At 37.1% G+C, this 17,508-nt stretch overlaps 1 pseudogene; it reads right to left on the minus strand.

Annotated features, from left to right (window-relative positions):
- Positions 1 to 415: 415 nt before the first annotated feature.
- On the minus strand, positions 416 to 1,333 carry Akr1b8-ps3 (aldo-keto reductase family 1, member B8, pseudogene 3; annotated as a pseudogene).
- Between the last annotated feature and the right edge of the window lie 16,175 nt (positions 1,334 to 17,508).

A 17,508-nucleotide genomic window follows, 5' to 3' on the forward strand; every position in this document is an offset into this window, starting at 1 on the left:
CAGGCATAAACCCTGATATTACTATAAACAGAACACAAGTGTTAATATCACAAACAGGAAGGAATATATATATATATATATATATATATATATATATAATGAACTTACACTTTACAGATATAAAGAAGCATTGAATTTAGTGTATTATTTTTGTTTGTTAATGTTATGTTTTTTATTATTTTATCTGTATACCTCAAATGTTACCAGAGTTCCTTGTTTTTGACAAACATTTGGCCATATCAAATTAGCGAAGGAGATGTCCATTTGCTTCTCCTAGTCACATTTGCTTGCAACAGTCTGTTCCTGATTCAGTGTGGGGATTTAAACACAGCCTTGCTCACAGCGTGATGTCAAGCAGGCCTCTAGGAGTGAGGTATGCATCCTCAAAGAGAAAGCCTCATGAGCTGATTCAGCTTCAGTGTTCTGTATCATAGAGGTATTCTTCCATGTTTACTGTCTCAGGAACAGGCGGGCCCTCTAGCATCTGTTGAAGCTAAGGATCATAGCCATCTCTCTGTTCCACAACTGGAAGCCAGAGACCTGAATGTTCTTTTGTAGACTTTGGGATCACCACCATCTCTCTTTGAATGTGGAACCAAATCAGAACCTGGGCTGCAGTTTTCTTGTGCTTTGCGGCAATCTCTTTAATTTTAGGGTCCTCTAATACTGAAGGGTCCTCTGGCTTGACACTAGGCCTGTCTGTGGAGCCCAGAGGACTGTAGGCCACGACGGTGATGCCCTTGGAGTGACTGTACTGGATCAGTATTTCCTGGGTGAGGTAAGGGTGGCGTTCGACCTTGTTGGTCACTAGCTTATGTTTCAGTCCTGGCTTGTTCAGGAGCCTTTCAATCTGAAAGTGGTTCAAATTGGATTATGCAAAGAGCTTCCACCAGCCCATGGTCCACCAGTTCCTCCATGCTCTCCCAGATTTCCAAGGACTGGTTTTACTGGTGAAGATACTGCCTTGATCCTCTTTTGGGAATAACAACTTTACTGGCTGAAGTCCTTGTAACCAGTGAATAAGATAGAGGTTTAAATAGTCCACCTCCAGATGCGTGAGGGTTTTCTGAAAGGTTCCCTTCAGCAGTTTTTTTTTCTCAAAACAGGTGGGCCACAACTTGCTGACAAGGAAGAGGTCCTCCCGCCTCACAGCCTTCTCATTGCTCTTCTCTTGGATGACTTACCCCACCTCATTCTTGTTGCAATATACATATGCACCATCAATATGATGATACCAGGCCTTCACAGCTTCTTTAACTTGGTTTGGGGAAGATTTCCAGGAGCTCAGACCAACAATAGGTATCTCAGCTTTGGTACTGAACTCCATGAAGTTTGCAACCAAAATATTTCTGAGAGCAGATGTCTATGTTCGACTTAATGCATTCTTAATTAAAGTTCAAATGGTTTATTATTCTAAATAAAACTTACAGATGACAATGTAATTCAGAATTTAAGGTTTTTATATAAATTTCCTACTTTTATGACTTTATCATAATATTAATTGAGAAATATTTGAGGAATATGAGTATGTCATTTTCATATATCAATTGACATGTGAATATTATCAATATCAATTAAGTTTTTTCAACATTGAAATAAATTTGATTAACAACAAAATAAATTTTATGAATACAATCTTTCATAGAAGTCAATATATTTAAAAGCAGGAAATATTTGAGAACTTTAGTATTTTAATTACATAGCAACAACGAAGATTAATATTTAAATTATATAACATGTTCTTTGGACAGTGTATAACTAGTCATAAGTGACAAGTTCAGAGAACATAAATTATCTGTGCTAAAAGCCAGTTGGTAATCTTTCTTCAATAATTGAGCTAGTTTAAGAAATGCTATGATATAAATATCATATACTTCATTTGTGATGATGTACTTGGTTATAGTCAATTTTCTTCATATTAGTGTTTACAAAATATTTTCTAAATTAAAAAAAAAGAAATTGAAAGGAAGGGGTCTGTGCATGTACTTTAGAGATTCCAGGTACTTACAAATGAGAAGAATGACAAAAATTATATAACATTACTAGAATATACATGATCTGGTATAATTACTGATAGCATAAATACAATTAACCAAAGAAAATGAAAGTTATAAGTTATAGATTTGTATTCAGCAGTTCATAGCACGCAATAATAATAAATATTGTCCATTATTTGCATTAATCAAAGTTGCATTGTTGATTTTTGATTCACAAAGAGTTACTATTTTGTGAGTTAAACTAGAGTAACACACACAGAACTTAACCAAATGACTCATAGCTTATAATATGTGCAGTGTTTCACTTCTAATTAGGGACCCACACACTGATCTTTTTAGACAATTATTACTCTTATGATTAGTCTGTGAAGAACATTGTTTCTAGTCCTAAAAGGTTTTATATATCTATACATAGAATATACACTGATCATATTTACACTACCATCTCTTTTTATCATTCTGACTGAAATAGTAGATGTGAGTTATTTGTGCATTTTCAATTAAATCAAGATAACAACTACATCACAACAAAACAAAATCTATACCTCTAATATTTTGATAATTATATACAAATGGATTCCAATAATTCAGACTTATAATATTTTTTAGACTTTTTAAATGATAGGGTCATCTGTTGCAAAAGGTAATATCAACAATAATCTGAATATTAATGCTTAAGTAAGCTTTTAAAACATTATTTTATTAACTAGATACATATGAAATTATAAATAATAACTTATTCCTGAATGAGTGATTTCCAAACTACCATTTGCATGACAATTGGTTACTAATTTCATCATTGTAATCCTGAGAGTTATGTGACGATTTAATTCTTTCAATTAATTTATATCAATTATGTTAAATATTCTTGAAGGGAACTTACTAATTGCCTTAACTTGGGTAATCTTAATCAATCCAACCAATCTCTGATAAATTTTAGTAAATCATTGCTGAAGGACTACAGTATAGTATTGAAAATGTGAACTTCCTTTTAAAAGCAAAAATTTTTGGAGGCAAAATTGCTAATATTTGTGGAAGTAAGAATATCTTGAAATGAACATGTTTATAAAGTATGGAATTGAAATTAATTTTAATTTATACTTATGTTTACATTCCATTAATAAATATTTACTCAGAAATAAATTATACTTTATGCTTGGTTTAAATCCCTAAAGGAAGCTATCTCTCTTTAAAATGGTATTCTGGGGGTATAGAAATTCATAGAGATGTATATAATCTTGGACTTCACAAATGTTTAGGTGGCTGTCTTAATACAGCTGATAGCTGTATGGTGTTATTTTTTGTGATATCCTACAATAAAGTGTTTTCAAATGGGATCTATACAGAAGCAGGGCAGATAAAAAAAGTGTAAGAGTAGAGGTGGTATAATAACATCAAAGAAACAATGTTTTCCAGATACAACACAGCAGATATACATAGGAATCACAAAGCAAGCAACGAAATACAGAAGAGCCTCTCCAGCTCAAGCGAGACAAAATTCTACCAAAGAAGATATGGGCTACTTCCCATTGCTAGCCAAAAAAACATTGTCATTTGATTGTTACTTGGTGAGGGAGACAATTTTTTTCAATGAAATTACATTTTGCTTCATGCCCTGGAGTAGTTAGTCATCACATAAGTGTCTGTAGATGTTTTTAAAACAAAACAAAACAAAACAAAAAAAACAAAAACAAAAAAAAAGGTGGGGGGGAAGGAAGGAGAGATAAGTGGTGATAGAAGGAAGGAGAAGTTAGGTGGATATGGAGATACGTATGTAGGAGCTGGGGAAAATTGTTGGGAATGAATATGATCAAAACAGATTATATGAATTGTTTTAAGAATATATAATAGCACTTTTTAAAAGTAAAACTTCAGAAAATGCCGATCATCTAGACAGACAGACAGACAGACAGAGTCATAGACAGATGAGAGATAGATAGATAGATAGATAGATAGATAGATAGATAGATAGATAGATAGATAGATAGATAGGTAGATAGGTAGATAGATAGATATAGGTGGATAGATAGATGATAGGCAAAATTGTATAGGCATGTTCAGTCAATAACAGAGGATACATTTAATAAAATGTTTAATCTGAGAAAAGTACCTGATAGTTACTTTTCTTTCTTTCATTTTAAAATAATTTTAAATCTTTTTATACAGTTCAGTTTTATCCCTTCCCACGTTACCCTCTGACTATTCCTCATCCCATACATCCTTCCCCTTCTCCAAGATGATAGCCCAACCCCACACCCCACTTTACTAGACTTCCCTACTCCCTGGGGCCTCAAGTCTCTTGAGGGTTGGGTGCATCTTCTCTCACTGAGTTCAGACCAGGCAGTCATCTGCTGTATGTGTTGGGGGCTTCATATCAGCTAGTGTATGCCTTCTAGTTGCTGGTCCAATGTCTGAGAGAGCTCAGGGGTCCAAGTTAATTGAGACTACTGGTTCTTCTACAGGGTTACCCTCCTCCTCAGCTTCTTCTAGATTTTCCCTGATTTAACCATAGAGGTTACCATCTTCTGTCCAGTGGTTGGGTGTAAGTATTAGCATCTGACTCTTCCAGCTGTTTTTTGGGGTCTTTCAGAGGATAGGTCCCTTTATGTGAGTACTACATTGCCTCAGTAATGTCAGGTCTTGGGGCCTCTCCTTGAGCTGGATCCCATTTTGGGCCTGTTGCTGGATCCTTTTTTCCTTTGGGATCTTCTCTATTTATGTCCCTGAAGTTCTTTCAAACAGGAACAATTATAGGTCAGAGTTTTGACTATGGGATGGCAACCTCATCCCGTACTTAACACCCTGTCTCTCTTCTGGAGGTGGGCTCTACAAGTTCCCTCTCCCAACTGTAGGGCATTTCATCTAAGGTCCCTCCCTTTGAGTACTGAGACTCTCTTACCTCCCAGGTCTCTGGTACATTCTGGAAGGTCATCCTACCTCCTCACTCCTAAGGTTGTCTGTTTCCATTCTTTCTGCTGTATCTCAGGGCTTTAGTCTTTTTCCCTTACCCAATACCTGATGATGTTTCTCTTTTCGCCTCCCTGTCCCATTTCCGACCCAGGTCCCTCTCTCCCTTCCCACTTTTGGTTGGTTTTTTCTTCCTCCCATGTGGGATTGAGGCCCTCAGCTTATTAATCTTTTGAGTTCTGTGATTTGGATGCTGGATATTCTGTACAGTTCTAGCTAACGTCCACTTACCAGTGAGTACATACCATGCATGTACATTTGGGTCTGAGTTACCTCACTCAGGATGATATTTTTTAATTTCATCCATTTGCCTGCAAAATTCAGGATGTATGGCTTGTTAATAGTAGTGTTCCATTGTATAAATGAGCCACATTTTCTTTAACCATTCTTCTGTTGTAAGACATCTGTTCTGTTTACTTTTCAGTGACAACTTACTGGATTAAGAAAGACCAAAAGGCATTAATGAGAAAAATGTTGGGGGCTGTGAATTTTTTTTCTCTACAGAGGAATAACAGTGAAGAGAAGGCCCATCCTGAACAGAGCCAATACCATACCATGGGTTTGTATCTCAGACTGAATGAAAATGGAAAGGGAGAAAGTCTGCTGGATACCTTGACTATCCCTTTTTGGTTCCCTATTTTTTAGAAGTGTGAGGAGTAAGCCTAGTTGAACTGCATACCCATGATTAGGTACTAATATTTGTGAACTTTGAAATTCTAGTAACCACAACCCTGCCTTTGTAATATTTGGCTTTGGATTTCCTGAAAACATTGTATGATAAAAGGAACCATGAGGCATACATTTACACACTTCACACATAACATGCACCTCCATTGTAGCTCACTCGTAATCCTTTGCTTTCTGAGTTTCAACTGATAAGATATTACATTTCTGGTTTCTTCTTTCTGTCTAAATCTCATACACTGGCTTAAATCCTACTCAGCTTGCTCTAGCATTTTAGACATTCTTATTCTTCCTCTGAAAGCTTAATACTGATGTCTAAACTTTAAAATATAACCTCCTACTTCTGGGGGAATCACTATCCCCGGACTCAAGCAGTATTACAGAGCAACAGTGATAAAAACTGCAAGGTATTGGTACAGAGACAGACAGATACCAGGGGAATAGAATTGAAGACCCAGAAATGAACCCACAAACCTATGGTCACTTGATTTTTGACAAAGGAGCCACCATCCAATGGAAAAAAGATATCATTTTCATCAAATGGTGCTGGTTCAACTGGAGGTCAGCATGTAGAAGAATGCTTATCACCCTGTACAAAGCTTAAGTCCAAGAGGATCAAGAACCTCCACATCAAACCAGATACACTCAAACTAATAGAAGAAAAAGTGGGGAAGCATCTCGAACACACGGGCACTGGAGAAAATTTCCTGAACAAAACACCAATGGCTTATGCTCTAAGATCAAGAATCGACAAATGGGATCTCATAAAACTGCAAAACTACTGTAAGGAAAAGGACACTGTTGTTAGGACAAAATGGCAACTAACAGATTGGGAAAAGATCTTTACCAATCCTAAAACAGATAGAGGGCTTATATCCAAAATATACAAAGAACTCAAGAAGTTAGACCACAGGGAGACAAATAACCCTATTAAAAAATGTGGTTCAGAGCTAAACAAAGACTTCACAGCTGAGGAATGCTGAATGGCCGAGAAACACCTAAAGAAATGTTCAAAATCTTTAGTCATAAGGGAAATGCAAATCAAAACAACCCTGAGTTTCACTTCACACCAGTGAAAATGGCTAAGATCAAAAGCTCAGGTGACAGCAAATGCTGGTGAGAATGTGGAGAAAGAGGAATACTCCTCCATTGTTGATGGGATTGCAGACTGGTACAACCAATCTGAAAATCAGTCTGGAGGTTCCTCAGAAAATTGGACATTGAACTACCTGAGGACCCAGCTATACCTCTCTTGGGTATATACCCAAAAGATGCCCCAATATATAACACTATGTTCATAGCAGCCTTATTTATAATAGCCAGAAGCTGGAAAGAACCCAGATGCCCTTCAACAGAGGAATGGATACAGAAAATGTGGTATATCTACACAGTGGAATATTACTCAGCTATCAAAGACAATGACTTTATGAAATTCATAGGCAAATGGATGGAACTGGAAAATATCATCCTGAGTGGCGTAACCCAATCACAGAAAAACACACATGGTATGCACTCATTGATAAGTGGCTATTAGCCCAAAGCATTGAATTAACCTAGATGCACAGAACACATGAACCTCAAGAAGGATGACCAAAATGCAAATGCTTCACTCCTTCTTTAAAAGGAGAACAAGAATATCCTTGGCAGGGAAAAGGGAATCAAAGTTTAGAACAGAGGCAGAAGGAAAACCCATTCAGAGCCTGCCCCACATGTGGCCCATACATATACAGCCACCCAATTAGATAAGATGGATGAAGCAAAGAAGTTCAGGCAGACAGGAGCCGGATGTAGATCTCTCCTGAGAGACACACCCAGAATACAGCAAATACCCAGGCGAATGCCAGCAGCAAACCACTGAACTGAGAATGGGACTCCCATTTAAGGAATCAGAGAAAGGACTGGAAGAGCTTGAAGTGGCTCGAGACCCCATATGAACAACAATGCCAACCAAAAAGAGCTTCCAGGGACTAAGCCACTACCTAAAGACTATACATGGACTGACCCTGGGCTCCAACCTCATAGGTAGCAATGAATAGCCTAGTAATAGCCCCAGTGGAAGGGGAAGTCCTTTGTCCTAGCAGTACTGAATCCCCAGTGAATGTGATTGTTGGGGGGAGGGTGGTAATGGGGGGAGGCTGGGGAGGGGAAGCTCATATAGAAGGAGAGGGGCAGGGGTTAGGGGGATGTTGGCCTGGAAACCTGGAAGGGCTATAAGAATTGAAATGTAAATAAGTAATACTCAAGTTAATAAAGATTTAAAAAAAAGTATAACCTCCTTTCTTTTCAGCATCAGCCTCCTCCTTGTAGGTACCATGTTCTCCAGTTTGTCTCCTTGTGTTTTCCTCTGTAACTTCTTAAAATCAACTTCAAGTTTCTCACTGATTCTATTTTTAAGTTATTTTAATGCAAATTGTTCTGTAAAGCATGATCTAAATAAATCTTTTTTTCCATTAAGTTGTCTCTAGTCAGTTATTTTGTCATAATTACATGAAGACGAATTTAAGTACCAAAGGGTTAAGATTTGTATATAAAATTGGGAGTGGATTTAGAAAGTATTTAGCAATTATGGGGCTATAGCCGTAATCCTGGAAAACATGAGCTAACCTTTGTACCCCTTTCCCAGAACAGGGTATAACCTGAGGAAAGAACTTCCTGAGGGGTGTTTATCTGAGCAGTAAAATTTATATCAAGTCTGAAGGATGGGGAAAATAGCATGTCTTTGAATCTTACAAATACTGGAGGTAGATAAAGGATAGATAGATGGTAGATAAAAGGATTGATACATAGAGCAATCGACATGAACATGACTGCCACATTGTATGTGTAAAAAACAGCAGCATTGAATAAGCTTTCATTACTCATTTACACTAATTTCATTCCTATATTAGGAATACTATTGATTTTATATGGTATGTCATTGTTACATTACATGGTATTTTTCATTGTTTCTTTCTGTTGGTTATTTAGAAGATCTTTCATTTTCTCTTAAATTCCTTTCTAGTTAATTATTGTTGACAATTTCTAAAAACAATCTTCACAACTATGCTGCTGTTGATGCATAACACACTGCTATTATTGGTCTTTTTATATAAATATAAATATATATATACAGATATATAATTTGAATTTTTTGAAACTTTACCTGTGCTGTCAACTTTCGAAAAAGTATCCCCGTTTACTGTGTTGAGTTGGCACTGTACAGAAATTAACAGCCATATTGGTCTAGAAATGTTGAACTTAAGTTTTTTCCATTTGTACAGGGGTAACACACTGTATTAAATATGTAAGGTCTTATATACGTGAGTTTGATTACAAAAACTAATAAAGTATTCTCTAAATTAAAAAAATAAAATAAAATGTCTTTACTGTCTGACTTTCATTTTGGAGATCATCCAGAAAGCACATTTTTACATGCCTTTTTAATAATGATAGCCATTCAGAAATAGAAGCAAAGCAAAGATAAACATAATGTAATGATTTAACTTATGAATTTCCACTGCTACTTTTTACCTCAAGCTTATTTAAATTAACATTCATTTTTGATGATACAAGCTACTTGGGAATACATGACATTGCTTGAAGCCATGCATTTCAAAACTCATGAATAAATTGCTTTATAAATAACAATCTGAAGTACTAACATAAAGGGATCAAAGCAAAGTCTTAAAAGCTATAGATCTTTCGCTCTCCCCTCTACCCCCTCTTCTTTTCTTTTATTTCATATTTTTATGTACATTTCAAATGTTATCCCCTTTCCTGCTTTCCCTTCCTAAATCACCATATCCCATACACCCTCCCCATGCTTCTATGAAGATGCTCCCTTACCCACCCACCTATCCACACCTTCCTGCCTCTGCCTCCTGGCATTTCCCTACACTGGGGCATCAAGCCTCCACAGGATCAAGGGCTTCTCCTCTCATTGATGTCAGACAAGGCCATCCTCTGCTTCATATGCAGCTGATTCCATGGATCTTTCCATGTGTACACTTTGATTAGTGGTTTGGTTCCTGGTAGCTCTGGGGGGTTTGGATGGTTTAGATTGTTCTTCTTCCTATGGGGTAGCAAACCCCTTCAGCTCCTTCAGTCCTTTCTCTATCTCCTCCATTGTGGACCTATTCTCAGTACAATGGGTGGCTGTGAGTATCCACCTCTGTATTTGTCAGTCTCTGAGAAAGCCTCTCAGGAGACAGCTATATCAGGCTCCTGTCAGCATGAACTTCTTGGCATTCATAAAATTTCCTGGGTTTGGTAGCTGTACATGGGATGAATGCTACAGGTAGGGCAATCTCTGAATGGCCTTTCCTTCAGTCTCTGCTCCACACTTTGTCTCTGTATTTCCTCCTGTGAGTATTTTGTTTCCTCTTCTAAGAAAGAATGAAGGATATTTACTTTGGCCTTCCTTCTTGAGCTTCATGTGGTCTGTGAATTGTATCCTGGGTATTCTGAACTTTTGAGCTAATATCTTTTTCTCAGTGAATGCATACCATATGTGTTCTTTTGTGATTGCGTTACTTCACTCAGGGTGATATTTTCTAGTCCCATCCATTTGCCTAAGAATTTCATGAAGTCATTGTTTTTAATAGCAGAGTAGTACTTCATTGTGGAAATGTATCAGATTTTCTGTATCCATTCCTCTGTTGAAGGACATCTGGATTCTTTCTAGTTTTTGGCTAATATAAATAAGGCTGCTACAAACATGGTGGATCATGTGTCCTTGTTGTATGTTGGAGCATCTTTTGGGTATATGCCCAGGAGTGGTACAGCTGGGTCCTCAGGTAGTACTATGTCCAATTTTCTGAGGAACCACCAGACTGATTTCCAGAGTGATTGTACCAGCTTGCAATCCCACCAACAATGGGGGAATGTTTCTTTCTTCACATCCTTACCAGCATCTGCTATTACCTGAATTTTTGATCTTAGCCATTCTTCCTGGTGTGAGGTAGAATCTCAGGTTTGTTTTGAATTCCATTTTCCTGAGGCCTAGGGATATTTACCATTTCATTAGGTACTTTGTGGCCATTTGATGTTCCTCAGTTGAGAATTGCTTGATTAGCTCTATACCCCATTTTTTAGTGTGGTTATTTGATTTTCTGCAGTTTACCTTCTTGAGTTCTTTGTATATATTGGATAATAGCCCTCTATCAGATATGGAATTGGTAAAAACCTTTTTTCCAATATGTTCGTTGTCATTTTGTCCTATTTACAGTCTCCTTAGACTTACAGAAACTTGGAAATTTATGAGTTCCATTTGTTTATTGTCGATCTTAAAGCATAAGCCATTGGTGCTCTGTTCAGGAAATTTTCCCGTTCCCATGTGTTCGAGGCTCCTCCCCACTTTCTCTTCTACTAGTTTCAGTGTATCTGGTTGTGAGATGGTAGACTGTGAAAGGAACCCTGATTCATGGTCAAGATAGGTCAATCTGAGCGGTCCCTAAAAGGGTTGGCAGGAGCTTTCCCAAAATCTCAAAATATCAGGCCTCTGTCATGTAGCTAGAGCTCCTGACACCCCCTTTAGAGATGTTTGAGATAGATCAGTCACATAGGGCAACATCTCAAGTTCCTCCACCACAGGTGAGGACATGGCCGCAGGTCAGGTAGGCTCAAGACAGATCATTTACATAGAAGCAGGACCATACCCTCACATATGTAGATGAGATCTTCGCAAGCTCTCAGGCCAAACCATAGGAAGTACTTGCTGTCAGACACTGACTCATTCAAAAACTGTATTTAAGAATCCTATTCAGAAGGATTAAACATGTACAGGAATTAGTCCATCTTCTAAGAGCTGCAACACTGTGGCATGGGCAAAAGATCTGCTCCCCTGAAGCTTTCCTGCCTCCCTCCCTGGCTAGTCAAGTCTCCTGCTGGCTCAGGCCCCACATCCTTCAGCAGCAGTGGAGCAACACCAGCAGCTGAGGCAGTGAAAGCAGTTTCCCCTCCCTACTCAAGTTCTTTACCCTTTATCTGAACCTGTGCACCTAGTCAGTCTATATATCATCATGGAAAACCCCCAGTGTGCATGTTGTAGGGCCCTGAAATGGCCCTACCTCAGGAGTGCCACCCACAGAGCACAGATTGACAAAGTGACCACTGCAATAGCAAGAGGGTATAAGGTTTTTAATCCACATACATGGGTTTGCTCATCCATGCAGGGAGAGGCAACTCTGAACCCAAAAAGCACACAACTTTTATTTGTTACAGAGGACAGACTTCAGCAACAGGGTTAGCTGGCCTATTCTCATTAGTGGTACAGAGGACAAAGGATCTGATCAGGTATAGGCTGGCCTGCTCAAGGAGCTGTTCTTGACTCAGTTTGTCACTTTCCTCATCTAGCCCTACACCTTGTCTTGGAGAATCCTTGGGAAAGGGCTAAGTTGGCATGTCCCTTAGAGAGGGAGAGGAACTGGGGGGCAGGGGAACTGGGTGGTCAGGCAGGGTCAGGATGTCATTTTGTGGTCATTCTTGGAATCTACCTCAGAGAGGGGTAGGGGGAACAGTTGTTTCCATTAAGCCTGGTCACTCTGACCACCAAGACCTTGCTCCTATATTCCCAGAATTTCGTTCTTACAACTTTGTTTCTTGCATCTGTGAAACTTATTTCTTCTTGCAACCCCACATCTGGTTTTGTGTGGAGGTCCTTGATCCACTGGACTTAGGCTTTGTATATGGTGATAAGAATGGATTGATGTGCATTCTTCTACATGCTGACCTCCAGTTGAACCAGCACCATTTGTTGAAAATGCTATTTTTCTTCCATTGGATGATTTTTAGCTCCTTTGTCAAAGATCAAGTGACCATAGGTTTGTGGGTTCATTTCTGGATCATCAGTTCTGTTCCAATAATCTATCTGCCTGTCTCTGTACCAATACCATACATTTTTTTACAACTATTGCTCTGTAATACTGCTTGAAGTCAGGGATGGTGATTCCCCCAGAAGTTCTTTTATTCTTGAGTATAGTTTTCACTAACCTGGGTTTTTTGTTATTCCAAATGAATTTTCAAATTGCTTTTTCTATCTCTATAAAGAATTGAGTAGGAATTTTGATGAGGATCGCATTGAATCTGTTGACTGCATTAAGCGAGAGGGCCATTTTTAGTGTATATTAATCCTGCCAATCCATGAGCATGGGAGATCTTTCGTTAATTTCTTTTATTTTATTTTTGAGATCATTAATTTCTTTTATTTTTCTTTAAGATTTATTTATTTTATTTTGTGAGTACACTATTGTTGTAAAATTATAAAAAATAAAATGCTGTCTTTCATCCCCTACTAGATCCAGTACTGCAGTGCCCCAAGATATCTGGTAGATATCTTGTCGGAAGCACACATCCCAATTCCACTGCGGCCCAGTGTCTCTAGCTGCTGCACACTTTCATAGAACACACAACACAATAACCTTTAATGTAATTGATAAGATATTATTGTCCACCTAAATATACAAAGCCCTGTACACATCCATCCCTTAAGAACATTCATAACAACCTGTAAAGGTGCAGCATGGAATCTTAACATCAGCTTCCATGTTCTCTCTCAGTGACTTCCTGTCTTCCATTTACATCTCCTCCTCTTCCCTCAAACCTTTCTCCCGCCCATCCTTCCTTCTTATCCAATGACAGGCCTTGTTCTATCCTGTACTGGCCCTGGCCTCTTTTTTACAAATTAAATGGGGAGAAGGTTCTGAGGAAGTCACCTGAGTCCTGAGTATGTGACCAGGCAGCCATCCTTGGGGCAGCGGAATTAGCATCAAAATATAGATGACTCCAGGGAAAACTACAACATACAATACCTGTCTTCAGACACACCAGAAGAGAGCATCAGATTTCATTACAGATGATTGTGAACTACCATGTGGTTGCTGGGAATTGAACTCAGGACTTCTGGAAGAGCAATAAATTCTCTTAACTGCTGAGCCATCTCTCCAGCACTTTCTTCATTTCCTTTCTTCAGAGTCTTGAAGTTCTTTTCATACAGATTTTTCAATTGCTTAGTTAGAGTCACACCAAGGTATTTTATATTATTTTATGATTATTTATATTATTTTGTGACTATTTTGAAGGGTTGGGTTTACCTAATTTCTTTCTCAGCCTGTTTATCCTTTGAGTAGAGGAAGACTACTGTTCGTTTGAGTTAATTTTATATCCAGCCACTTTGCTGAAGTTGTTTATCAGGTTTAGGAGTGCTTTGGTGGAATATTTGGGTTTATGTAAGTATACTATCATATCATATACATATAGTGATATTTTGAATTCTTCATTTTTAATTCATGTCTGTTTGACCACGATTTGTTGTTTAATTGCTAAGGCTAGGATTTTTAGTACTATATTGAATAGATATAGAGAGCGTGGGAATTTAGTGGGATTGTTTCAAGATTCTCTCCATTTACTTTGATGTTGGCTACGGGTTTGCTCTATATTACTTTTACTATGTTTATGTATGGGTCTTGAATACCTGATCTTTTTAAGACTTTTATTATAAAGTGGTATTGAATTTGGTCAAATACTTTCTCAGCATTTAATGAGATGATCATGTGTTTTTGTTCCTTTGAGTTTGTTTATATAGTGTTGATGGATTTCCATATATTGAACTATCCCTGAATCCTTGGGATGAAGCCTACCTGATTATGATGGATTATCCTTTTGATGTGTTTGTGAGATTTTTTCGTGAGAATTTTATTGAGTATTTTACATTGATATTCATAAGAGAAATTGGTGTGAATGTCTTTTTCTTTGTTGGGACTTTGTCTTGTTTAGGTATAAGCAGCATAATTGTGGCTTCATAGAACAAATTGGGTAGTGTTCCTTCTTTTTCTATTTCATGGAATAATTTGAAGAGTATTGGTATTAGGTCTTCTTTGAAGGTATCACTCTTTCAATCTCTCTCTCTCTCTCTCTCTCTCTCTCTCTCTCTGTATGTCTGTGTATGTGTTTCAGTGTGATATGCCTATGAGTATGTATAAAGCATATGAGTATGCATGGATATACATTTATTTACATATGTGAGTAGACTTGTTTCTCTGTGTAGGTTAGGATATGGACAGACATGATTAAGATTTATTAGAAATCTTCCTGTGTCCCACTGGTTTGCTTGTCAGGCTTCCATAGAATCCCATGTTTCTACCTCTAGATTTTAGGTGAGTTGTCACAACAACCCATCATTCTCAATCTTAGCAGTAGTGCTTTGCATTATAATTATTTGTTATTTTAAGTGTTACAATTAAGAGAATATAGGACATTTTCATGAAATTAATTAATAGTATTTATAAAACAGAAAATAGATATCAGTGAGAACCTTAAGCAAGTCACTTAAAATATAACTTATTAATTGTTACTTCTATTTTAATACTTGCCTAGAAAAATCATTCTCAGTCTTTATGTTATCTTCTTGTGAGTATGCTTACTAAATGCCTGTAAGTTATTATGATGCAGAATCAAACTCTACTTCTTACTGTACAGCATAGTTATATTTGTCTCTGCTTGGGATTATAAAATTTGGTGTGGTCATATATCTTATAGGAACCTAAAAGAAGAATGAGACACAGATTAACTCTTCTTAATGCTAAGCTTATCTCTAATGATCACTATCAAATGCTATCATATAATCTATCTCCTTGGTCTTATCAACAGGTGAGAAATAATGCAGTTTTAGTTGAACTTTGTCTCATTTCATCAATAAGACATGAAATCATGGAGGTAATTAGATAATTAAATCAAGTTATACAGAAGGTTAATTCACTTAATACAAATGGAGATTTTTTTCTTTGTGTTCTGAAAACAATTATCTCTTTCAAAAAATTGATTTTCCTTAGGCTCTTTTGACCCTCAGCTAAATTAACCTTGAATGTTTCATACTATAATTTGCTTTGGTTGATGTTTATAGTTACCATGAAAATATAATGTCTAATAATAATAATGATTGTAGTCAGTATTAGACCTATTCAAGTTGCATTCATGTGACAGAATTGCTCAAAACAAACTAAATTAATGTGCTACAAAATTACTAAAAGACCCAAATAAAAGTATCTGCATTATCTGTGGCTACACTCCAGCAAAATTTTTTGAAAGAAATTTTAAATACAGAAAACTATTATTAGTTATTTGTGTGGTTACTATGATAAAATACTCTGAACAAAGGAATTATGAAAAAGAGATTAAAAAAAGAGATCATTTTGTTCACACTTCCAGGGTATAGTCACTTATGGCAAAGAAGTTATGTGGGACCAATGCTAGTGCTCAGATAAATCTTTATTTTAATTCCATTCTCGATTTCAGGTGAAGAAATGGTGGTACTGCATTTAGAGTGTGGTGTGTCTTCTCATTGAAATTTACTTACTTTAGATAAACTTCCACAGATGTTCCTCAAGGTATGCTGAATTCATCTACAAAATAATCACAGGTTCATAATCATATCCTAGGTGAGTCTAGATCCTGTGAAATTGACAAGCATTATAATTTAGACATCAGAAAAATTACTAAAAGTCCTGTAATACAAAGAAATGTTAGAATTAACAGAGCTATTTTTTTATTATTTTAAGAAAATGATGGATACTTATGCTTTTCCCCAATTCAACCACAGGGATCAGCAGCTTCTGTTCATTGGTTCAGTACAAATATCTGCATCTGACTCTTTCAACGGCTTTTTGGGTCTTTTGGAGAGCAGTCATGAAAGGTTCTTTATGTGAGCACTCCATAGACTCAGCAATAGTGTCAGACCTTGGGGCCTTCCCTTGAGCTGGATCCCACTTTGGGCCTATTACTGGACTATTTTTCCCTCAGGCTCTTCTTCATTTTTGACCCTGAAGTTCTTTCAGACAGGAACAATTATGGGTCAGAGTTTTGACTGTGGGATAGCAATGCCATCACACACTTCTTACCCTTTCTTTCTTCTGTAGGTGGATTCTACAAGTTCCCTCTCCCCACTGTAGGGCATTTCATCTAAGGCCTCTCCCTTTGAGTCCTGAGAGTCTCTCTCCTCCCAATTCTTTAGTACATCTAGAGAATCCTGCCACGGCCTACCTCCTTAGGTTGCCTGTTTCTATTCTTTCTGCTGGCCCTCACAGCTTAAATCCTTTTCCCCCAACTTAATACCTGATCATGATTCCCTCTTTCCTTCCTTTTCCCTTTCCCAACTATGACCCTCCATTCTCCTTCCTGTGATTGCTTTCTTCTCTCTCCCATGTGGGATTTAGGAGTCCTTGCTTGGGCCCTTCAGGTTGTTAACCTGAGTTCTGTATACTGTATCCTGTGTATTATGTACATTTTGTGGCTAATGTACACTTACTAATGAGTACATACCATGCATGTTCTTTGGGTCAAAGTTACTTAATGTAGGATATTTTCTAGTTCCATCCATTTGCCTGCAAAATGTCATAATGTACTTATTCTTAATAGCTGAGTAGTATTCCAATGTGTAAATGAATCACATTTTCTGTATTCATTGTTAAAATGTTTAAAAGTAAAAAATATCCTAAAATTTTTGCTAATGAAATAAAATGATTAAATATTTTATGTATTTAAACTTTATATTCAGTTTTTTATATTGAAATCAACGTAGCAAAGTTATACCAATCTGACACTGCAGCAAAAATTGGGTAGATGAAATATGCAGTCATGTGAAGGGAATAAAACCTCCTTATCCCCAATCTTGTCATATTTCTTTGTGCATAAACATCTAAAATTTTGAGACAAATAACAAAATCAATATTCTTAGTAAGAAACAATGATTATTTTCCTGTATCTCACTCCAGCATACTAAAAATTCATATGAACTATGCTTACATGATGAAGTGATGTTTGCAACAGTCCTCTCTCTTCTCAAATTGTAACAAGCAGTTTGTTCAAACTATTCTCTTAGTTAACTTTC

This window comes from Rattus norvegicus, chromosome 5 (assembly GCF_021556685.1).
Source record: "Rattus norvegicus strain SHRSP/BbbUtx chromosome 5, alternate assembly SHRSP_T2T, whole genome shotgun sequence".
Lineage (NCBI taxonomy): Eukaryota > Metazoa > Chordata > Mammalia > Rodentia > Muridae > Rattus > Rattus norvegicus.